At 40.6% G+C, this 22,398-nt stretch overlaps 1 protein-coding gene across 6 annotated transcripts in view; it reads left to right on the plus strand.

The window, feature by feature from the left end:
* Window positions 1-22,398, plus strand: part of LOC131240728 (uncharacterized) — an 82,152-nt gene that overhangs the window by 49,558 nt on the left and 10,196 nt on the right. For 2 of the 6 annotated variants that reach the window (XM_058239152.1, XM_058239154.1), the window contains exon 1: window positions 21,979-22,316. The exons of 3 other annotated variants lie outside the window; for them this stretch is intronic. The gene's annotated coding sequence lies outside the window, so the exon portion shown is untranslated. Of the gene's footprint in view, window positions 1-21,978; window positions 22,317-22,398 lie in introns of those variants that run through there. One more of the 6 variants, XM_058239153.1, reaches the window with a different exon arrangement.

Below are 22,398 nucleotides of genomic sequence, written 5' to 3' on the forward strand. Positions count from 1 at the left end.
TTCACAATATTTGAAATCGTGTGAAAACTATGCTAAGATGCACGTTGCGTATCAATTTCTTTCATTTTACGGGAATTATACTTTTCTAAGTGAAGTTAAATCGTATATTTCCGATGCTGTTTCATAGGCACTTTCTATAATTGCTTCCATAATTTCCTTTTTAGTCTTCAAAGACACTAAAACAAATATTCTTCCATGAAACTTAGAATAATAATACTTTAGGTTTTATCATCTTTAAAACCATTTAACATACCATTACTAATATAGTTTCCAAGCGTTTTAAAAATTCTCATGTCGAGAACATAATTGATGCCATTTTAGCTAAGATATACTATGTTTTTCTTATCCATGACCACTTTGGGACTTATTTTGAAATTTTAAAGAGGTTTACTAAATTATATTCTCGCATGTTGCAATAAAATATGTCAAAACTATACAAACAAGATTTTTTAAAAATGACTATGTAACAGGGCTCTCCGGGTGGGGATGCCCTAAAAAACTCTCAGATTGAGTATTTCAATTTGATTGTACAAAGGTCATGGTGACGGTTCAACATTCAAGTAAATGAGCCAAGGGTTTTTTTTTTTTTTTTTTGAATGGTAAATGAGCCAAGTTATGTTTAGGGCCCGTTCGGATACCGTCAAATAAGTTACTTTTTCTACTTAGAACAGTTGATAAGTAACTTAATTGAGATAAGTTTAGTTTAAGATTAATTATAAGTAACTTTTTTATTTAAAGTTATTAATCACTATAGCTTAATAAGTAGAAACTAAGATAAGACTTGAGGTGTAAGCAAGCTATCTATTCACTCCCCAAGTATAGGGTTGTGATGTAGTAATGAACTCGGTAAGACCGAGGTCGAATCCCAAGGGACTGAAACCTGTATGTAATCTAAAAATAACTAGAACTAGAACTAGAAAAAGATGAAATCTAAATCAGGTGGATTTGAGGAATAATGATGAAATAGTAAACTAAAATATGTAGAATTCAAAGGTAGGAAACTAGGGTTTCAGAGGATCCACTTGTAGAGATCAGAGAGATTTACGGTCGATTCATGAACTCAACTAGACTTCGAGTCCCATCTTCATCCAGTTGGAAGATATAACCTGAAAATCAATTTTAAACTTCATTTAATTTAGTTTTCAATTGATCAGACGCGTGTAAATTAGAATGAATTCCATTACAAAATCATGCCCATGAGACAAAGCAAACAACAGAATTAAACTAATTCATAGCAAATCTGGGTGATGTATGAATGTCAGGGAGAGTTCCGTCATTCCACCATGTCCAAGGGGCGATGGTGAACAACGGGGTGTCCTGGCTTCATAATCACAAGAAAGGAAAAGAAATACTCAAGCCATCGCAGATCTACTGTAATGTAAGTCACAATAAACCATTAAAAATTAAAGCATTCTTTCATCTAACTAGAATCAAATATAGTTCATCACATGCATCCAAGCCATAGGATCAACCCCATCACGCCACAAGCTTCACCTCTTAGCCCTAGCTAAGAGGTTTAGCCTACTATGATTAGGCTATCCTCAAATTAAAAAGATAAAAATAAAAAAAGAAAATACAAACTAAGAAAAGGAAAAACTCTCTCAGTCTCTTCCACGGCTGGCATCCACAGCAACTCCTTCAAAGACTTGGATTCCCCTCCCATGTTCTCTCTCTTCCTTTCTTATAGGCAGGGAAGAGTGGTAGGAAGGTTGGTTGCAAGGAACTGACCTTGCCTGCGCAGCAACAGAAGCTCGATTTGCACAATCGACCTATTTCGCAGTCGGTTTGCAACATACGCAGAGGACCCGCGCTCAACCTCGTTCGACACAATAACTGATCTGTTTGGAACATCTAATCCATTCACACTTCTTGTGGGTGGTCGGTTGCCTCAGGGGATAGATTTGGTCGTCTAGGATCGTCGGTCCGATCCTGGCCAAAATTGTAGAACGGCCCAGATCTTTTGGTTACGCGCGCAACAGAGTACGCACTTCATGCGCTGAGGTATTGGTGGGACCCCTGATCATAATTATTTGAGAAATCCAGCCTGTCCATTAGCTTAGTCACGAAAAATAGGTTAGACATGACCGTTTTTGGATCAGCTTCTTGGTGGCCCATGAATGATTTCATTCCACCGTCCGTCTGCCGTTTGGATGATTGAAAATCGTTCTCCTCTGCCTTCTGGAATTTTGTCACCTAAGCAATGTTTATAAGCAGCATGGGCGTCAGATGGACGGTCCAGATCCGACTGATGAATCACGATAGCGGCCCACAAGATTTCTCCGCAGCTTCTGACGCGAAACAGAGCTTCCGTGTCGGAATAAAAGATGTTTGATGGACCCCACAATGATGTTTTTGATAAAATCCACCACGTCCATTGAATTCCTGGCAAAAAACCAGTCAGGAATGGACGGTTTTGGAGTGTAGTTGGTGTGGTCCACTGAACTTTGCTCGTTGCCGTTCATCCTGCGATTTATAGTTAGGATCTTCCAGTAGCTTGCATGAGGACAAAATGACACCTAGGAGAGGGTTTTTGTCCCCCTATGGACACAATAGACGGTACTGATCATCCATTTGGATGATGTGTGGGGCCCACTAGCCAAAAAATGGTCGGACAGCGTTGGACACTGCCTCCGTGAGGAAGAAGGCGCGGGTCAGCCCGGTCCGTGAGGAAGAAGGCACGGGTCAGCCCGGCTTTGACTGGGCTGACCGTCCGGTGCGGCGCGAGCACTGTACCTCATGTATACGCACTGTACATGTGGAGTCCACTGTGATGTTCGTGAGAAATCCGCTCCATCCATCCGTTTTAACACGCAGTTTAAGGGGTTGAGACCAAAATTAAAGTATATCCAGATATCAAGCGGGCCCCACATAATGATTCAATGGGCTGATCTGTCCATTGGGCTACTTCCGGAGGGATTTGAGGGTTGAAATTCAACATTTACGGTTAATTTGTGGGCCCTTGGCCATGTATGAAGTTTTGAGCTGAACGGATGGTGGGAACCCCGTGATCTTGCATTCTGAAAGATTTTCGAGCCACTTGAGCTTCAATTTTTCGATTTTCGCAGATCCCTGGTATGTAATTCCATCGATCTTGGTCCCCTGGAGTCCGTTCCTTGCCTTTGGTGTCATCAGAGCGTTAAATCCATGCTTTAAGCACCCTTTTTCAGTCCATGCTTGTAAATATACTCTGCATCACAAATACGATTAAATCAGGTCATTAAACGGTATCATGCTTGTAAATCCAGGCAATAATTGGGGTCTAATATGCAATATTTGACCCTCAACACTATCTTAAGTAAGTTATGATCCAAACGCTCCCTTCGTATTAAAATCATCTAGCTAAGATTACTTATTTGTTTCCTATACATTGTAACAAAAAATAAAAAAACAAGAAGACACATCATATAACTGGCTTGGATCATCATATTTTTTATCACTGGAATCTGGTCGAACAGGTGTGATCAATTGTGGAGGTGCACCCAAGGATGGACTTGTAAAGAAATAGAAAGATGTAGACAATGGAGGGAACCATTGATGGTCGTGGACCGCCCGATGCCTAAGTCAAACTGGTATAATCAAATCAAAGCCTTGAGCTTGTGTTTATTCACTTACCTTCCTTCAATTGCAGTGGCTATACTTATACGATCCTTGGGCGGTTCAAAGACCTGCGTATCTTCCTTGGATAAGTTGGATGGTCCTTATTTAGAATTGTCTTCCGAAAATATCATTGAGTCTGCCTCGGTCGATGTGATCTTCGGGTGGGATTGTTCAAAATCTTTTCTTTATGGGTCTGAGGCAGGATTTTCTCTGGATTTTTCATCCCGCCTTTGGTCGTAGTTGATCCAGTTAGCTCAGGAGGTTAGGGGCTTGTGGCCCAAGCTCCTTGCCTTACGGGTTCATTGTCAACATTTGTAGATGCACTTGGTGAGATTATTCTCATCCCACCAGGTTTTGTCCTTAGGCAGCTTGGCTTGGGTCGGCTCGAGACTCATCTCTTCATTGGGAGAATTACTTGCCCTGCCTTCCGAGCTCTATGATCCATTAATTCTATCAGCTTGAGACAAAGGCCTGTCCTGGTTCTCTAGCTGCTTCAAATTCGAGACACTTCTCTTATGGTCGATCGTAATTCCCTTATGGTAGACCAGTTCAGTTTTGCCCACAACAATATTCAAAGGCTAAAGTCCCGCCATATGGTATTGCAATACGTGGGGATGTATTCTAGGGACACCAATATCAAAATATGGAAAGTCAAACTAGAGGAAGTATTGTTTTTCCTCTATGACAAACTGTTGTCATTGGGTTCATGTGGGAAATCCTCTATGATTTAAAGGTATATGTGTTGATGTTGGTGATGTTGATGCGTCAGATCATCTGGGCCATTCTTAATGTCCTTATTGATTGGTCCTCCGGTGTAGGAGGCCAAGCTTTATCCAAACCTAGCCTCTATTGTTCAACGGTAGACACAAATCCAGCCCACTCTAGCCCAAGTCCGACGTAATCTTTTCTGAACCTGTGGGAATGGATGGAGAGGGGGGAGAGTCATAGGCTGGGATGAGCCCTACCATGGTGTTTAAGTGAAATGCGTCCTGACCATTAGGTACATCACTCATATAGGCTAAGGTCCCAAAAATCATCCCCATCCTAGGTGGACCACACAATTATACAAAAAAATATATATAAGGAAACACTCATCCTCCAAACTATTTCTCTTAGTGTGGCCCACCTGAATTATACATGGGCTTGAATTTTTGAGTCTCAGGCTTAAGCTTTTTGGTATAACATATAATGGTTGAAGTGGATTTCATATAATCATCATGGGCCCTGTAAAACTCAAGGATGGAATTCTCTCTCCCAACTCTTTCCTTTATCATGGCTCACTTTAATCACAGTGTTTACACCTATTTTCAATGCCTTGACGTGGACTAATGGAAAGTCGGTCACGTGTTGATACTACGGGTTTGGTACTCACAAAAATCTTACTTACACTCGAAGATATGTTCAACGGATATTTCTTCAATGACACGCATTTAGTTATTAATGAAATGGCATAGACCCTTACACATGCCTTTAAAGAGTAAATCAACCATGCCACATGGCTATGATTAGTGAGCCAATTAATAAGACAACGTGCCTAACATATCTATAAAGACCCATCGAGAAAAATAGTGAATCCTATCACAGATCTAGTTATGATATACTCAGTAAGGTCGTCTCTCACAGTCCTAAAATTGGAAATTTTCCTAGAGAAGCTGGGAGGATTTGTGAAGGTTTTGAAAATCCCGAATGTTTGAAGATTGGATTGATATCTAGCTATGTAAATTCGGTAGTGGTTTGGACCTAAACTATGAAAGAGAAAACATCAGGCATATCAAGTCCCATGTTGTACAATAATTGAAATTAAGAGGATGGAAGTGCTCAATGAAAGATCTAATCTAACCCATTTGATAAAAAATTAGTATTAGATGGATCTGGTCTATCTAATCCCTCCAACACTCCAAACCATTAGGAAGAGAGAGTTTGAGATGGTTTGATCAAGCCATCCAAATGCATGATCATGATTGATTTGAGGTCCAAGATTGACAATAAACGCTTCACTGATTGATCATAAATCCGATTAGTGGGCCATGAAGATCTCCTATAAAGGGATTAACTACGAGAAAAAGATCCCAAAAGCCAGTAGATTCGAATCTATTCATAGACATTTCTATTTAGAATGCATGTTGAATACGCGGAAGATTTATGATCAATAAGGAAACCTAATGAGGGTTTAGCTGCCTCAACAAGTTATAAAAGGAGCACGCGAAGAAGTGCTCGAGGCCCCACGGTAAACGCATCTATCTACTTTTACAATTTATTTTTCATTTTTCATCTATCTTTACTTCTATCTTAGCATAGTCTAGTCTTGCTCTAGCATAGATCATTATTGCCAGCATCCTTTAGTACCGTATGATTAGATTAAATGCCCACAATCCTAAGTTGTTAGATTCCCATTAACTGAGTTCTTACTTAAGCAATCATACATATCCGCTCACATCTTGTTGACCATTCGCCTCGATCATCTATTCCTACATATAGGTTATATATTTATCTCTCGTTTATTTATTTATTTCAATCGGCATAATTCAACCTTTATTTATTTATTTATTTATTTTTCTTTAATCTTTTAAGGAATCTAACGCTTTTACTGGTGAAAGAACAAGTCCATAGACACAAGGTAAGAGGAATCTATCAGAAAGGATTAACCCCTACCCTTTCGCAAATCACTTGATTGGTAATCTCAACTAGTGGTTTAGAGAATAGCTATATCCTGCGTCCAGTCTCCAATCAACCTGACTCAACATGGGGAGCATTGACGCAGGGATGAATGTGATGAGGATAACTATTCCAAATCCATGGAGCTTCTCTGGACTCCTCACAGAGGCTTCTCGAATCCACGAGGAAAGAAAGCAGAAAATAGAAATAAATTCTAATAAATTCGAAATTGATTAATTGATGAATAAAAATAAGTTCACAACCCTTTAAATAGGAGTACCAAGCAATAGGAAAGAAAATCAGAATCAAACTACAACTCAAACTCCTAGAATCCGCGACTTACTATAAATAGTAAACTTACTATTTATAGACGGTCGTGATGTCTACTAGTGTGCAAGGTTTTCGGCCAAAAATAGTAAGTGTCCCATTTGGCTTCACTAAACCGTTCTCCTAATTATTCTAAGCTCTTTTCACGTTGGGCACAACTCCTAAAGCCCGACGGATGAAGAGTTATAATCAAACTAAAACTTACTATTTATAGTAAAAATGAAATTAAAACAGGGAAACGACCGTCGATCCAGGGGCTTTTCGCAATTCCAGGCTGCGTAACCCGACGTAGCGGGGTTGGTTGGATAAAGTAGTTTGTTCTACCCCAAAATCATATATTTTATGTCAGTAACTCATTCCGAATTGCGAGATACGCCCGATTTAAGGTCCGACGGTCCGGATCACTTCTGTCGTCGACTGGGCCTTTTCTGATCCATCTTGGCCATGAAACTGTCCGCGACCCGCTCTACATCAGGCACTAGTGTTCAATCAAACATTGAGTTGAGTACAACTCTAGCACGTCCACACTTCTTAACCGCACACGAAACCTAAATATAGGCCCTCGATCACACATGTGGCCTCGTGTTTGATTGAATGCTTGTCATTGAAAACTTCTCGGGGTCATGGAGGTGTTAGATTAAGCTCATTTTTGGGAACATGCCCTAAAATGATTTTGTAAAATAGATAGATGACGTGGATATAACATATTAACAGAATTACATCCAAGTGTATCTAGCCACTAAAATTATTTTGCATGTGAAAAGCGGAGATACCATTCTGGTATTGCATACCATTATAATTTTGCTTTTCTTTGGACTACCATAGTAATGATAATATTTTTTTTTATTATAGTTTACAATATATTACTACAGGAATCACTAATCCAAACACGCCCTAAAAAAGTTAAGAGAGGGAGAGGGAATTTTAGGTGACGCCTACCTTTCATTTTGGACGAGCCCATCATAATATGTATATGAGATCCTGTGCGACTATTAGATGTGTAATCACATGTAAGTCCCAAGGCCTAAAAACCAAGCTGATGTGTAATTAAGGTGTGGAAAAATGGTGGGAGAGATGTCCACCCTTACAAGGAATTATAATGATCATGTAAAATCTACTCTAGCCTTTAGATGACACACCATGGGTCACAACAAGGGAAACTATTTGTAGACTGAAAAGTCATTTTGTATGTTGTTTCTGATTGTGTGGTCCACCTGAATAATGGATGGGGCGAGTTTTTGGATTTTAGCTCTAAACGAGCATGACACACCTGACGTCCTGTATGGATTTCACATAAACACTGATGGGGATTTTCTCCTCATTGCTGGGTTCGATGAAATCGAACCAGTTTCGATATCGTCGATAATTGTCGGGATTTTTCACCGCTAGTCGCTGGACAGTTTTGGTCTTATTTCGATATCATCGAAGGACCTTAGATGATATCGAAGGCTATCATTGAAGGTTACTCAAGGACCTCGATAATTGTCGAAATTTTTCACCCTTGGTCGCTGGACAGTTTTGGTCTTGTTTTGATATCATCGAAGGACCTTAGATGATATTGAAGGCTATTATCGAGAGATCTTCGATATCATCGAGGAGTTACATAGATGCGATTGCGGAAATGCAGATTCTGCGAAAATTATTTCATATTTTTATTCTACCTCTTTCTATTCTTATATAAAGAGGTGTATGCGGGATTTGGGTGTATTTCAGGGTATTCTAAGGTTTCCTAAAGGTTTTCTAGGAGGGCTTAGGGCTATCAAAGGTAAGAAAGAGAGAAATGAAGCTTGTGGAAGGGAAATTCTACTCGTAGAGGTGATCTACTTCGCAGTTCACGTCTTAGCGTTTCTACGTCCTCGTGATCGGTGAAATCTCTCCATTTTTTCTCTTATTCTCTTGTAGTTTATCCACTCTTGCGTGAGTGAAGAAGGTTTGATCCAAGCGGTGTGTGCTTGTGATCGGTTGTAACATTATGCTTTATAGTAGATTGTTGATCTGGACGAGGTCTCGTGGTTTTTACCTCTTTGAGGGTTTTCCACGTAAAATTTTCTAGTGTCGTATAGTTTATGCTTTGATTTATTTCATTGCTTTATTATCCCATAATTTTGGTGTTTTGGGTGGCTAGATCCTAAGGTTTTGTGTAAGGCCCCCAACAAAGTGGTATCAAAGCTAAGTTCATTGAATGGAGTGGGATCGGTTTTGAATTATTGAAGGTGGTTCATCAAGGATGATCAGCCTCAATGGTTCTAACTGAACCATATGGAAGGCTAAGATGGAGGACTTGCTTTATTGTAAGGATTTATATTCTCCAATTTTAAACATGTCAGCAAAATCCAAGGATATGTCTGATGGTGATTGGAAGAAGATGGACCGGACGGCGGTAGGGTTTATTAGACAATAGCTGGATGATTCTGTGTTCCACCATTTGTCTACGAAGACCTCAGCCGCTAACCTATAGCTGAAATTAGAAGGGCTGTATAAGAGGAAGACAGTCGGTAATAAGATTTTTCTGATAAGGCGACTTGTGAATCTTAAGTTCAAAGATGGTGGTTTTATAGCTGAGCACATGAATGAGGTCAGTAATATAGTGAACCAGCTCTCTGCTATAAAGATGGTCATGGATGATGAATTGCAAGCTTTACTATTGCTTAGTTTATTGCCTGACAATTGGGAGACATTGGTGGTGTCTCTGAGTAACTCTACGCTAGACGGAAAGATATCCATGGAACAAGTAACTAGTTGTTTCTTCAATGAGGAGACAAGGAGGAAGTCTCAGGGTTCCACTCAGGAAGAGGCTCTTATGACACAGGAACGGGGGAGAGAAAAGAACATGAAGGGCGGGAGGCTTGAGATAAATCAAGAGACAAGTCGAGTACAAGGAAGGATGTTGAATGATGGAATTGTGGCAAGAAGAGTCACTATAAGCATGAATGTCGTAAAAATAAGAACGACAAGAAAGGAAAAGAAAAGGAGAAGGAAGATGAATCAGATTCCACTGAGGTTACTTCAGATGGCGATGTTATAGTTATTCTTTCAGCAGATCGTGATGTATCTCTCACGGCTACGAGTCAAGACACCTACTGGATGATTGACTCAGGAGACTCTTTTCATGTGACTCCATGCAGGAACTTCTTCACAAGCTACAAGTCTAGTGACTATGGGACCGTGAAGATGGAAAATTCTGGCGTATAGAAGATCGTAGGAGTCGATGATATTTGTGTAAAGACTGATGTGGGCTGCACATTGGTTCTCAGGGATGTGAGGCATATCCCATACCTTCGCCTCAACTTGATGTCGATGGGCAGGTTGGATGATGATGGTTATGAAAGTCGGTTTGCTAGTGGGCACTGGAAGCTCATCAATGGTTCATTGATCGTAGCCAGAGGAAAGAAGTATTGCACCATTTACAAGGTAAGTGTCAGTGTATGCAAGGGTGGGTTGAACGCAACGGAAGATTCAGGTATTGACATGTGGTACAGGCGTCTAGGCCACATAAGTGAAAAAGGGCTTCAACTACTAGCGAGGAAGTGGCTTCTTCCAGACGTGACGGGTACACCTCTCAAAACCTATCTTGATTGTTTATTAGGGAAACACCATAGAGTTTCATTCGTTAAAACTGTTTCTCATGTTAATAAAGTGTATGCATTATATTTGGTTTATTCTGATGTTTGTGGTCCTTGAGGACAAAAATCTTGGGTGGGGCATTATATTTTGTCACTTTTATAGATGATGCATCTAGGAGGGTTTGAGTTTATGCTTTAAAATCTAAGGACGAGGTCTTTAGTGTGTTTAAATTGTTTCATGTTATGGTCGAGAGAGAGATAAGTAGATCATTGAAGTACGTCCGCACTGACAATGGTGATGAATATATTGGCGATTTTCATGAGTATTGCAAGTCCCTGGGTATACGGCATGAACAGACGGTTCCCAAAATCTCCCCAGCATAATGGTGTAGCTGAGCGAATGAATCGCACCATTATTGAGAGAATCAGATGCATGTTATCCCATGCGAAATTGCCCAAGATGTTCTGGGGAGAAGTAATGCACACAGCAGTGTATCTGATAAACAGGTCTCCATCGGCCCCGTTGAATAGAGAAGTGCTTGAGAAGGTGTGAACTAGACATGATCTATCGTATAGTCATCTCAGGGTGTTTGGATGCAGGGCATCCATTCACGTACCAAAGGACGAGAGGTCCAAGCTCGATATGAAAATCAGACAGTGTGTGTTCTTGGGATACGGTGATGAAAAGTTCGGTTACAGATTGTGGGATCCGACCGAGAAGAAGCTCGTCAGGAGCAGAAATGTGATTTTCTTTGAAGATCAGTGTATAGAAGACATTGGTAAGCCAGAGAAGAACTATCATAGTTCAGGTGAGCTAGAGGACATGAATCCAATTATTCCACCCGTGGTGCCTGATGACGGGGGAGTACAGCAAGGTGTAGAGGACGAGGGAGTTCCTTAAGAAGATGGACCAGGGAAGCAGCCCTCACTTGATTCACCTGTTGAGCCACAGGTGAGGAGGTCATCTAGGGACAGACAGCCATCCAAGAGGTACTCACCGCATGAGTACATTATGCTAACTGATAGGGGAGAGCCAGAAGATTATTCTAAAGCCCTAGCCGACGAGTATAATGGGGAGTGGTTGAAAGCTATGCAAGAAAAGATGGAATCCTTACATAAAAATCACACTTATGATATGGTGAAATTGCCTAAGGGCAAGAAAGGTTTGAGCAACAAGTGGGTGTTCAGAAAGAAGGTTGGGCAGAAGAATTCACAGATGAGGTTCAAGGCCAGACTTGTGGTGAAAGGGTTTGGTCAGAGAAAAGGCATAGGCTTCGAGGCGATATTCTTACCAATGATGAAGATGACATCCATACAGGTGTTGCTTGGGTTGGCGGCTAGCATGGATATGGAGATAGAGCAGTTAGATATTAAAACTGCCTTCCTCTATGGTGACCTGGAAGAAGAGATCTACATGCACCAAGCAGAGGGGTTCGAAGTCAAGGGCAAAGAGCATATGGTGTGTAGGCTAAGGAAGAGCTTGTATGGGCTGAAACAAGCTCCATGGCAATGACACAAGAAGTTCGACTCATTTATGTTGAAGCATGTGTTCACACGTAAGTTCTTAGATGGTGATTTCTTAGTTCTGCTCTTATACGTTGAAGACATGCTCATCATGGGAAAAGACATGCAAGAAGTTCAACAGGCTGAAACAGGAGTTGGGCAAGTCATTTGCGATGAAAGACTTGGGCCTAGCTAAATAGATCATAGGAATGGAGATAAACCGTGACAGAAGTAGCAGAAAGCTTTGGCTGTTACAAGAGCGGTATATTGAGAAAGTTCTAGAGCGGTTCAATATGAATGTAGCGAAGCCAGTTAGTAGTATCGTAAGACGAAGGCAGAGGTGGAAGAGATGAGGAAAATACTCCACGCATCAGCAGCAGGAAGTTTGATATATGTTATGGTGTGTACTCGGCCAAACATAGCATATGCGGTTGGTGTTGTCAGCCGATATCTTTCCAATCCTGGCAAAGAGCATTGGGCAGCAGTGAAGTGGATACTGCGGTATCTAAGAGGCTCATCCAGGTTGAGCCTATGCTATGGTGATGGAAAACTTGTGTTAGAGGGATACACATATGCAGATATGGCAAGTGACATAGATTTCAGGAAGTCTACATCGGGGTTCATGTTTACATTTGCAGGGGGAGCGGTCTCTTAGCAGAGCAAGCTACAGAAGGTCGTAACATTGTCGACGACAGAGGCCGAGTACATTGCAGTCACAGAGGCATGTAAAGAGATGTTTTGGATGAAGAGGTTCCTACAGGAACTTAGCCTGAAGCAACAGCAGCACGTAGTCTATTGTGATAGTCAAAGTGCTATACACTTGAGCAAGAATCCAAGTCAGCACTCCAAGTCGAAGCACATAGAGATTCGATATCACTGGATTAGGGATACTTTCGAACAAAAGGTGTTATGGCTTGAAAAGATCCACACAGACGATAATGGGTCAGACATGATGACAAAGGCTTTGCTCAAGGGCAAGTTTGAGGTTTATAAAAACTAAACTGGCTTGTAGAAAGTGAATTCCTCTTGAGTCGAAAAGGGGGAGATTTGATGAGAAATTTCTCCCCATTGCTGGGTTCGATGAAATCGAACCAGTTTCGATATCATCGATAATTATCAAGATTTTTCACTGCTGGTCGCTGGACAGTTTTAGTCATGTTTTGATATCATCGAAGGACCTTAGATGATATCTAAGGCTGTCATCGAAGGTTGCTTGATGACATCGATAATTGTTAGAATTTTTCACCCCTGGTCGCTGGACAGTTTTGTCCTGTTTTGATATCATCAAAGGACCTTAGATGATATTAAAGGCTGTCATTGAGAAACCTTCGATATCATCGAAGAGTTACGCAGATGCGATTGCGGAAACGCAGATTCTACGAAAATTATTTCCTATTTTGATTTTACCTCTTTCTATTCTTATATAAAGATGTGTATGCAAGATTGGGGTGTATTCCAGGGTATTCTAAGGTTTCCTAAAGGTTTTTTAGGAGGGCTTAGGGCTATCAAATGTGAGAGAGAGAGAGGAAGCTTGTGAAAGGGAGATTCTGCTCGTAGAGGTTATCTGTTTCACAGTCCACGTCTCAGCGCTTCTACGTCATCGTGATCGGTGAGATCTCTCTGTTTTTTTCTTGTTCTCTTGTTGTTTATCCACTCCTGTGTGAGTGAAGAAGGTTTGAACTAAGCGGTGTGTGCTTGTGATCGGTTGTAACGTTCTGCTTTATAGTAGATTGCTGATTTGGACGAGGTCCCGTGGTTTTTACCTCTTCGAGGGTTTTACACGTAAAATTCTTTGGTGTCGTGTGGTTTATGCTTTGATTTATTTCATTACTTTATTATTCCATAATTCTGGTGTTTTGGGCGGCTAGATCCTAAGGTTTTGTGCAAGGCCCCCAACGAACACCACATTGGGGCCCAAGTTTCAAACTGGTTGGAAGTACTTCAGAATTCATTTTTATATTACAAAATTTCCTTTTGCAAACAGTAACAATACGCTCGCTTGATTGGGGCGTTGCATAGGGTCCAAGCCTGGCCCGATTAAAAAATGAAATACATTTTAAGCCCAAGGCCAGCCCTTAGACCTGATACCCTGGCCCAAGTCTGGCCAAATTTGGAAGCCCGAAGATCAGCCCGGCCCATTGTCAGCCTTGGGCATTTCTATGCAAGTGTTGTAGAATAAGGTATATTCTACGACAAACGCAATCCATCACGTAAATGTTCTCACCCGTGAATGATGTCAGTCCAGGTGAATTGCGGTTTATGAAACAAAGCTTTGCTAAGTACACACACCTCCAGTAAAACTCACGTACATGTGACAATGTATCATCGTGTCACATAGGCGTGAGATCCAATTCATTCATCGGTTTCGTCCAACCTTCTACGAACTTTCTTAAAATAAAAATAATCATAATAATCTTATCCACTCAGCATGCGGTTCCATTGTTGCAAACAAGTGCAGGGAAACCTCATCCTTGTTTTTTGAAAGCCGCACGTTTTTTCACAAACTATGGCCCACCTTGACATCTGGATCAACCAGATTCTTTTGCTAGGTCTTCAATGAAGTGTTTACTTTCTGACAGATGGGTCGGATGTCAGACTTTCCGTACAATGCTGGCACATGTGTGGTGTGTACAAGAGCTTTATTGCTTACAAAGGTGCCCTGGCAAAGCCCTCAAATCATGTTTTTTTTTTTTTCCTTATTATTATTATTTTTTTTTTCAACCTCTCTGGTCATTCTAACATCCTCGCCTACCCAGACCGACCAGGCGGACGTATTGGCCACGCCGGCGTTCTTGCTAGTGCGCATATGGTTCAATTTTCTTGTAACTCATGGGTTTGAGCAAAACTCTAACACAGCTGTTGTTCAACTAGGTGCGAAATTTAGTCAACTATATGATAGAGGCATTCAATGGCTGCATTGCATGGTAATGAATTGTAAATTTGCAATATTAAAAATTACCATACTTGTTTGGTGGTCAATAGATGACTTAACATTTTTGTATTGGATAGGCATGATAAAAGGCAATGATAATATTTTTGTATTATATACAAAGATAATACACTGATTTTTTCATTTATATAAAGGATACATAGTAAATTTGTAATAATTATAAATTCTTTTATAATGCACCACATCAGGATGTATCCCATCTATCCAAACATGTCCCAAGTTTAATCGTTATTCAATTTCGTGTAAAAGTTAATTAACTGATTGTGTTGGGCCCACCATGTTGCATACAAGCCATCTAACCCGTGCATCTAATTGAGTTCCACAACAGTGATGGTATGACCAAAAATCACTTATCTAATCTTCACTTGGGCTAAACCATAGATATTAGACACAACCACCGAGCGAAAACTCCTAAATTAATGTGGTCGCCCACATAATGGGTGGATCAGCACGATTTTTGGGATGCCTTCTTTTTACGGTGGGGAGATCGACCGTGTTGATCAGGTTCAGACACCGTACAAGACACCAGGGTGGGCCACACAAGCAACACTTGCTGAAGAACAACACTTGGTGACGAAGGAAATACGCGTCCCTCTTATCTTACTTCCTTCGAGGCTAAGGCAACACTTTTTTAAGACTCCGGGGAGGGAGATTTGTTGCCCTCAAAACAGTGTATCAATTATGGTGCTCTTATGGTGCTCTTAGTTGCATTGGAACACTTAAATAATCAATCGTTGCATCCACACCGTCCACCATCAGGTGTAGTACAAATTTCACGGGCTAATACGTGAAAATCAAACTGATTTGATGATTCAGTCCACTTCAAGTCAGTTATCTTTCTTATAACCATCCATTTTCCAAGCCATAGATGGAATGGTTACAGTAACCTAGCTAATAAAAGTGATTCTGTGGAACCTTAAGCAATCCACCGTAGACTGCCATATGTAGATGGATGGATGAATTGGTTGATTAGACCAGTTTTTCCATAAACACCTTTAGCCGTCAATTTTACAAGGGATTGATTAGATGATTTGAATCCTTCATTCCGTGTGAATTTTTGCATAGTAGCTCTTGGAATCTGTGATTGAGAAAATCGGCAATTTAGATTAATGGATTGGGCTGTCCAAGTGTCCCAATGCAACTAAGTGTGCTATAAATGATTGTCCTCTGAGAGCAGTGGATCATTTGTCCATTTCACTTTGGGAAATTTGCGACCGTACGACCCATTTATGGCCCTATTTACGAGACTAAGCCCACCTTATTTTCCCTTGCGAGAATACGCCCCAGCTGTACGGATGGCTTGCCAAAGGTCGAAAATGCCCCCTGCTTGTTCCTTCGAGCGGATAGGTGGTGCTCGAAGACAAGCGCTGACACTCCTCGAACTCCGAGTTGTACGAACGGTTCAAAAGATATCAAAGTTACATGGGCCCCACAGATACGTATTTATTATATCCACAACGTTCATCCATATTTCGAGATCATTTCGGAGCATTATCCAAGCAAAAAAAATCATATCCAAAGAGCAACTGGACCACACCACATGGAGCAGCAGAAAATTGATTTTCACCGTGGAAACTTTTGTACGGCCCACCATAACATTTATTTTCCATCCAATCTATTCATAATGTCACAACGACCTGGATGAAGAGGAAAAACAAATTTTGTAACGATCCAAAACTTCTGGGACCCCTAAAAGGGTTTCAATGGTAGATGTTTAATCTTCCACTGCCTTTTACAGTGTGGTCTACTTGATAGCTAAATCTATCTTATTTTTCTTCCCAAGCGTTAGTACGAGTTTGCCAAATAGATGAACGGTTTGGATATAACACATACCTCATAAAAGGACCCAAAAAGGCGGTGAGGATTACAACAGGAAAAAAAAAAAAAGAAGCCTGGTATCTATGGCTACGGATTATAACCGTAGAGATAACCGCAGCCAATGCTTTTTCAATATGTCCTCTACTATGCATTGAAGGTCTTTCGATATGTACTTCGATTTATCGAATGTCTTTCGATTAATCAAAAAAAGTCCAAAACTGTCTAGCAACTTTGCATAAAAAATCCTGCAATTTTCGATTAATCAAAGTGTATTCAATATGTATCGAAGATATAGTTACAGATTATAGCCGTAGCCATAACTGCAGTCTGTAAAAGTCTATGCAAATTTTTTTATTTTTTATTTTTTATTTTTTACATGGAGAACTTTATTCTACCTATAATTTTCTCTAATACATATTTATATAAATATGTATACATAAGCATATAAAAAAAAATTCTCTCATTTTTTCATTTATTTCTCTATTCATTTAACAAGAATATCTTCTAAACCAAAAATAGTTACTTGATGTACCCTATATGATTTTGGGCTAGGAGAAGATACTTTAGCCAACTAACCTAGTTATTTTCCAAGATTCCATCAGGTCGATGGTCGAAAGTCCATTTCAGTCACTTTGGGGTCAATTTCAATCAGTTCGTGGTCATTTCCATGCATTTCACCGTCAATTCCTTCCACTTCACGGACAATTCCATGCATTTCACGGTCATCCCAAACTATTCCGTGTTGATTCACGGTCATTTCACGGTCAATTCCCTTCATTTCACAGTCAATCCCCTTCACTCCCGTGTTGATTCACAGATGTTTCGAGGCATTTCGCGGTCAATTCCCTTCACTTCACAGTCAGTTGCATGCAACTAACCGTGAAGTGAAGGGAATTGACCACGAAATGCCTCGAAACAACCGTGAATCAACACGGAATTGCTTGAGATGACCGTGAAGTGCATGAGAATAATCATGGTTTGAAGCGATTTGACCGCAAAATGCATGCAAATGATCGTAAAGTGAAGGGAATTGACCGCGAAATGCCTCGAAACGACCGTGAATCAACTCGGAATTGTTTGGGACAACCGTGAAGTGCATGGGAATGATCATGGTTTGAAGCGAATTGACCGCGAAATGCATGCAACTGACCGTGAAGTGAAGGGAATTGACCGCGAAATGCCTCGAAACGACCATGAATCAACACGGAATTGTTTAGGACAACCGTGAAATGCATGAGAATGATCATGGTTTGAAGTGAATTGACCGCGAAATGCATGCAAATGACCGTGAAGTGAAGCGAATTGACCGCGAAATGCCTCGAAACGACCGTGAATCAACACGGAATTATTTGGGACGACCATGAAGTGAGTGGGAATGATCATGGTTTGAAGCGAATTGACTGCGAAATGCATGCAACTGACCGTGAAGTGAAGCGAATTGACCGCGAATGCATAAGAATGATCATGGTTTGAAGCGATTTGACCGCAAAATGCATGCAAATGACCGTGAAGTGAAGGGAATTGACCGCGAAATGCCTTGAAACAACCGTGAATCAATACGGAATAGTTTGGGATGACCGTGAAGTACATGGGAATGATCATGAATTGATGCGAATTGACTGTGAAATGCATGCAACTGACCGTGAAGGGAAGGGAATTGATCACGAAATGCCTCGAAACGACCGTGAATCAACACAGAATTGTTTGGGACGATCGGGAAGTGCATGGGAATGATCATGGTTTGAAGCGAATTGACTGCGAAATGCATGCAATTGACCATGAAGTGAAGGAAATTGACCGCGAAATGCCTCGAAACGACCGTGAATCAACACGGAATTGTTTGAGACGACCGTGAAATGCATGGGAATGATCATGGTTTGAAGCGATTTGACCGCGAAATGCATGCAAATGATCGTGAAGTGAAGGGAATTGACCGTGAAATGCCGCGAAACGACCGTGAATCAACACGGAATTGTTTGGGACGACCGTGAAATGCATGGGAATGATCATGGTTTGAAGCAAATTGACCGCGAAATGCATGCAAATGACCGTGAAGTGAAGCGAATTGACCGCGAAATTCCACGAAACGATCGTGAATCAACACGGAATTGTTTGGGACGACCGTGAAGTGCATGGGAATGATCATGGTTTGAAGCAAATTGACCGTAAAATGCATGCAACTGACCGTGAAGTGAAGCGAATTGACCACGAAATGCCTTGAAACGATCGTGAATCAACACAATTGTTTGGGATGACCGTGAAATGCATGGGAATGATCATGGTTTGAAGCGATTTGACCGCGAAATGCACGTAAATGACCGTGAAGTAAAGGGAATTGACCGCGAAATGCCTCGAACCGACCGTGAATCAACACGGAATTGTTTGGGATGACCGTGAAATGCATGGGAATGATCATGGTTTGAAGCGATTTGAGCGCGAAATGCATGCAAATGACCGTGAAGTGAAGGGAATTGACCGCGAAATGCCTCGAAATGACCGTGAATCAACACGGAATTGTTTAGGATGACTATGAAATGCATGGGAATGATCATGGTTTGAAGCAATTTGACCGCGAAATGCATGCAAATGACCGTGAAGTGAAGGGAATTGACCGCGAAATGCCTCGAAACGACCGTGAATCAACACGGAATTGTTTTGGATGACCGCGAAATGCATGGGAATGATCATGGTTTGAAGCGATTTGAGCGCGAAATGCATGCAAATGACCGTGAAGTGAAGGAAATTGACTGCAAAATGCCTCAAATCGACCGTGAACCAACACAGAATTGTTTGGGATGACCGCGAAATGCATGAGAATGATCATGGTTTGAAGCGATTTGATCGCGAAATGCATGCAAATGACCTTGAAGTGAAGGGAATTGACCGCGAAATGCCTCGAAACGATCGTGAATCAACACGGAATTGTTTGGGATGACCGTGAAATGCATGGGAATGATCATGGTTTGAAGCAAATTGACCGCGAAATGCATACAACTGACCGTGAAGTGAAGGGAATTGATCGTGAAATGCCTCGAAACGACCGTGAATCAACACGGAATAGTTTGGGATGACCGTGAAATTCATGGGAATGATCATGGTTTGAAGCGATTTGACCGCGAAATGCATGCAAATGACCATGAAGTGAAGGGAATTGACTGTGAAATGCATGAAAATGACCTGAATCAAAATGGAATTGCTAGGATTGACCGTGAAATGCATGGAATTGATCGCGATGTAAATGAAATGAATGAAATTGACCACGAACTGATTGAAATTGGCCGCGAAGTGAATGAAATGGATTTTCGACCATAGATCTAATGGAATCTTGAAAAATAACTAGGTTGGTTGGCTAAAGTAGCTTCTCCTACCCCAAAATCATATAGGGTACGTCAAGTAACTAATTTTGGTTTAGGAGATATTCTTGTTAAATGAATAAAGAAATAAATGAAAAAAAGAGAGAATTTTTTTTTATATGCTTATATATACATATTTATATAAATATGTATTAGAGAAAATTGTAGGTTGAATAAATTTATCTATGTAAAAAAATAAAAAATAAAAAATAAAAAAAAATTCATAAATCGACACCGACTACAGTTATGGCTACGGTTATAATCCGTAGCTATTGGTCATATCATCTTCGATACATATCAAATACTCTTTGGTATGTATCGAAAATTGCAGGATTTTTGAGGCAAACTTGCTGGACAGTTCTGGACTTTTTTCGATTAATTGAAAGACTTTTGATACATATAAAAGGACATATCGAAGCATCAAGGGCTACGGCTATGGCTACAGTTATAATCCGTAGCTATAGAAAACACCGTAGCTATAAGTTCCTGGCCTATTTATTTATTATTATTTTATTTTTTACTTTTGTAATCTCCATCGCTTTTTGTGGGTCCTATGATGAGGTATGTGTAATATCCAAACCGTCCATATATTGGACGAACTCGTATTAAGGCTTGAGACGAAAAATGAGACAAATCTAGCTATCAAGTGGACCACACTGTAAAAGGTTGTGGAGGATTGAACGTCTACCATTGAAAATCTTTTAGGGGTCACAGAAGTTTTGGATCATTATGAAAAATTTTTTCCCTCTTCATCCAGGCTTTCGTGACCTTATGAATAGATTGGATGGAAAATAAATGGTATGGTGGGCCCTACAAAAGTTTTAGCGGTGAAAATTAATTTTCCCGTTGCTCTTTGTGGTGTGGTCCAGTTGATCTTTGGATATGATTTTTTTTTTTTGATAATGCTCCCAAATGATCTCGAAATATGGATGAACGTTGTGGATATAATAAATACGTAACTGTGGGGCCTACGTAACTTTGATATCTTTTGAACCGTTCGTGCAACTCGGAGTTGAGGAGTGTCAGCGCTCGTCTTCGAGCACCACCGATCCGCTTGACGGAACAAGCAGGGGCATTTTCGACCTTTGGCAAAGCCATCCGTACAGCTGGGGCGTATTCTCGCAAGGGAAAATGAGGTGGGCTCAGTCTCCTCAATGGGCCATAAAGGGGTCGTACAGTCATAAATTTCTCATTTCGCTTTTGAGTTTTGAGGAGATATATGATACTCTGGTTGTGTATGACGCTCCATAATCAGGTACTCGAAAATTCCACATGTGACTAACATCGGCTCAAATTAAACCGACTAAATTGTGGAAAACACTTGCTCCAAGTGACAGACGCAAGATAATATTTGTAACCGCCCAATGAGTGTCCCACCTATATGATATTAAGATGATCACATAAGTGTAGATTTTGGTATGTGATACATGAGAAATAATTTGGACCGTTTAATTGGACTTAATCGTATTCCGGTATGCAACTTTTATGTTTAAGTAATTTGTAAGTGCCTTAGTATTATCCTTGGCAATGCCGGGGTATCATAGTTTTCTTCTCTGATTTTACAATCTCTGTTGCTGTTTCACTCTCTTGCTTTGGAAGAAAACTACCACTGAAACGCTACATTTATCCGGCCTCTTTTTTGAAGAGTCCAGAACTTACCTTCCCAGCTTAGACGTTGAATGTATGTACAGAGCATTTCAGGACAAAAATACCCTTGCTTTTTACACGATACGGACAAATGTTCTGTCCGTACATACAAGGTCTAAGTAGGGAAGGTAAGTTTTGCACTGTCCATAGAAGACGCTGGATGAAAGGTGGCATTTACAGTGGTAATTTTCTCCTTGCTTTGGTACTCTCTCTTGCTTTTCTGCTTTTTTGGCGGAAATGTTCCAGTGTCCACGGAGCACTATAAGTTACACTGCTCCTGTTTCACTGGGACACTTTGATAGTTCAATTGATTAATCTACATTGTTCATTTAGTCTATCACATATTTTATGGGCTGTCATGCAAAAATCACATTAATCTGATGATCCAATCATCCTTCATCTGGCGCTTTTTCATAGCCCTTCTTTTTTTTCTCGTTCAAGGATGGGATGGTTAGAATTTCTTTTTCAAAACAAGTGAATCATTAGAATCATAAAAATTCCATGATGGGTCCTAACGAATAGATGGGTTGAATTGTTAATTGGACCTATTTTCTGTGAATGGTCTTCACCGTCCACATTAAAGACCATTGATCAAATGGTTAACATTTGTGGTATCGACGTGATACTTGCATTGCAGCCCATTAAATGTGCTCGTTATCAAGCGAAGAGTCTAGATTGAAGGAATAGACTGTTTAGTGTCCCAACGTAGTTAGGAAGGCTATAACTTACAGTGCTCCGAGGAAACCGGAGCATTTCTCCTTCTACTTTTACTCTCTCTTTATTTCTTTCCTTCTTCCTGCGGATGACCAAACGCTTTGTGGGATAAGAGGAATAAATACCAGCAACGATGTGAAGAAGAGATTACAGTGAAGATTAGATCTGAAGCTCTATCAGCCTTGTTAGGTAATTATATTCTTAATCCCTATCATTTTCTGTCCAAATTCAGCTTTTCCCCCTCAATTACTCAATTTTAATGCACTTTGGA

Source organism: Magnolia sinica, chromosome 3 (assembly GCF_029962835.1).
Source record: "Magnolia sinica isolate HGM2019 chromosome 3, MsV1, whole genome shotgun sequence".
In the NCBI taxonomy this organism is placed as follows: domain Eukaryota; kingdom Viridiplantae; phylum Streptophyta; class Magnoliopsida; order Magnoliales; family Magnoliaceae; genus Magnolia; species Magnolia sinica.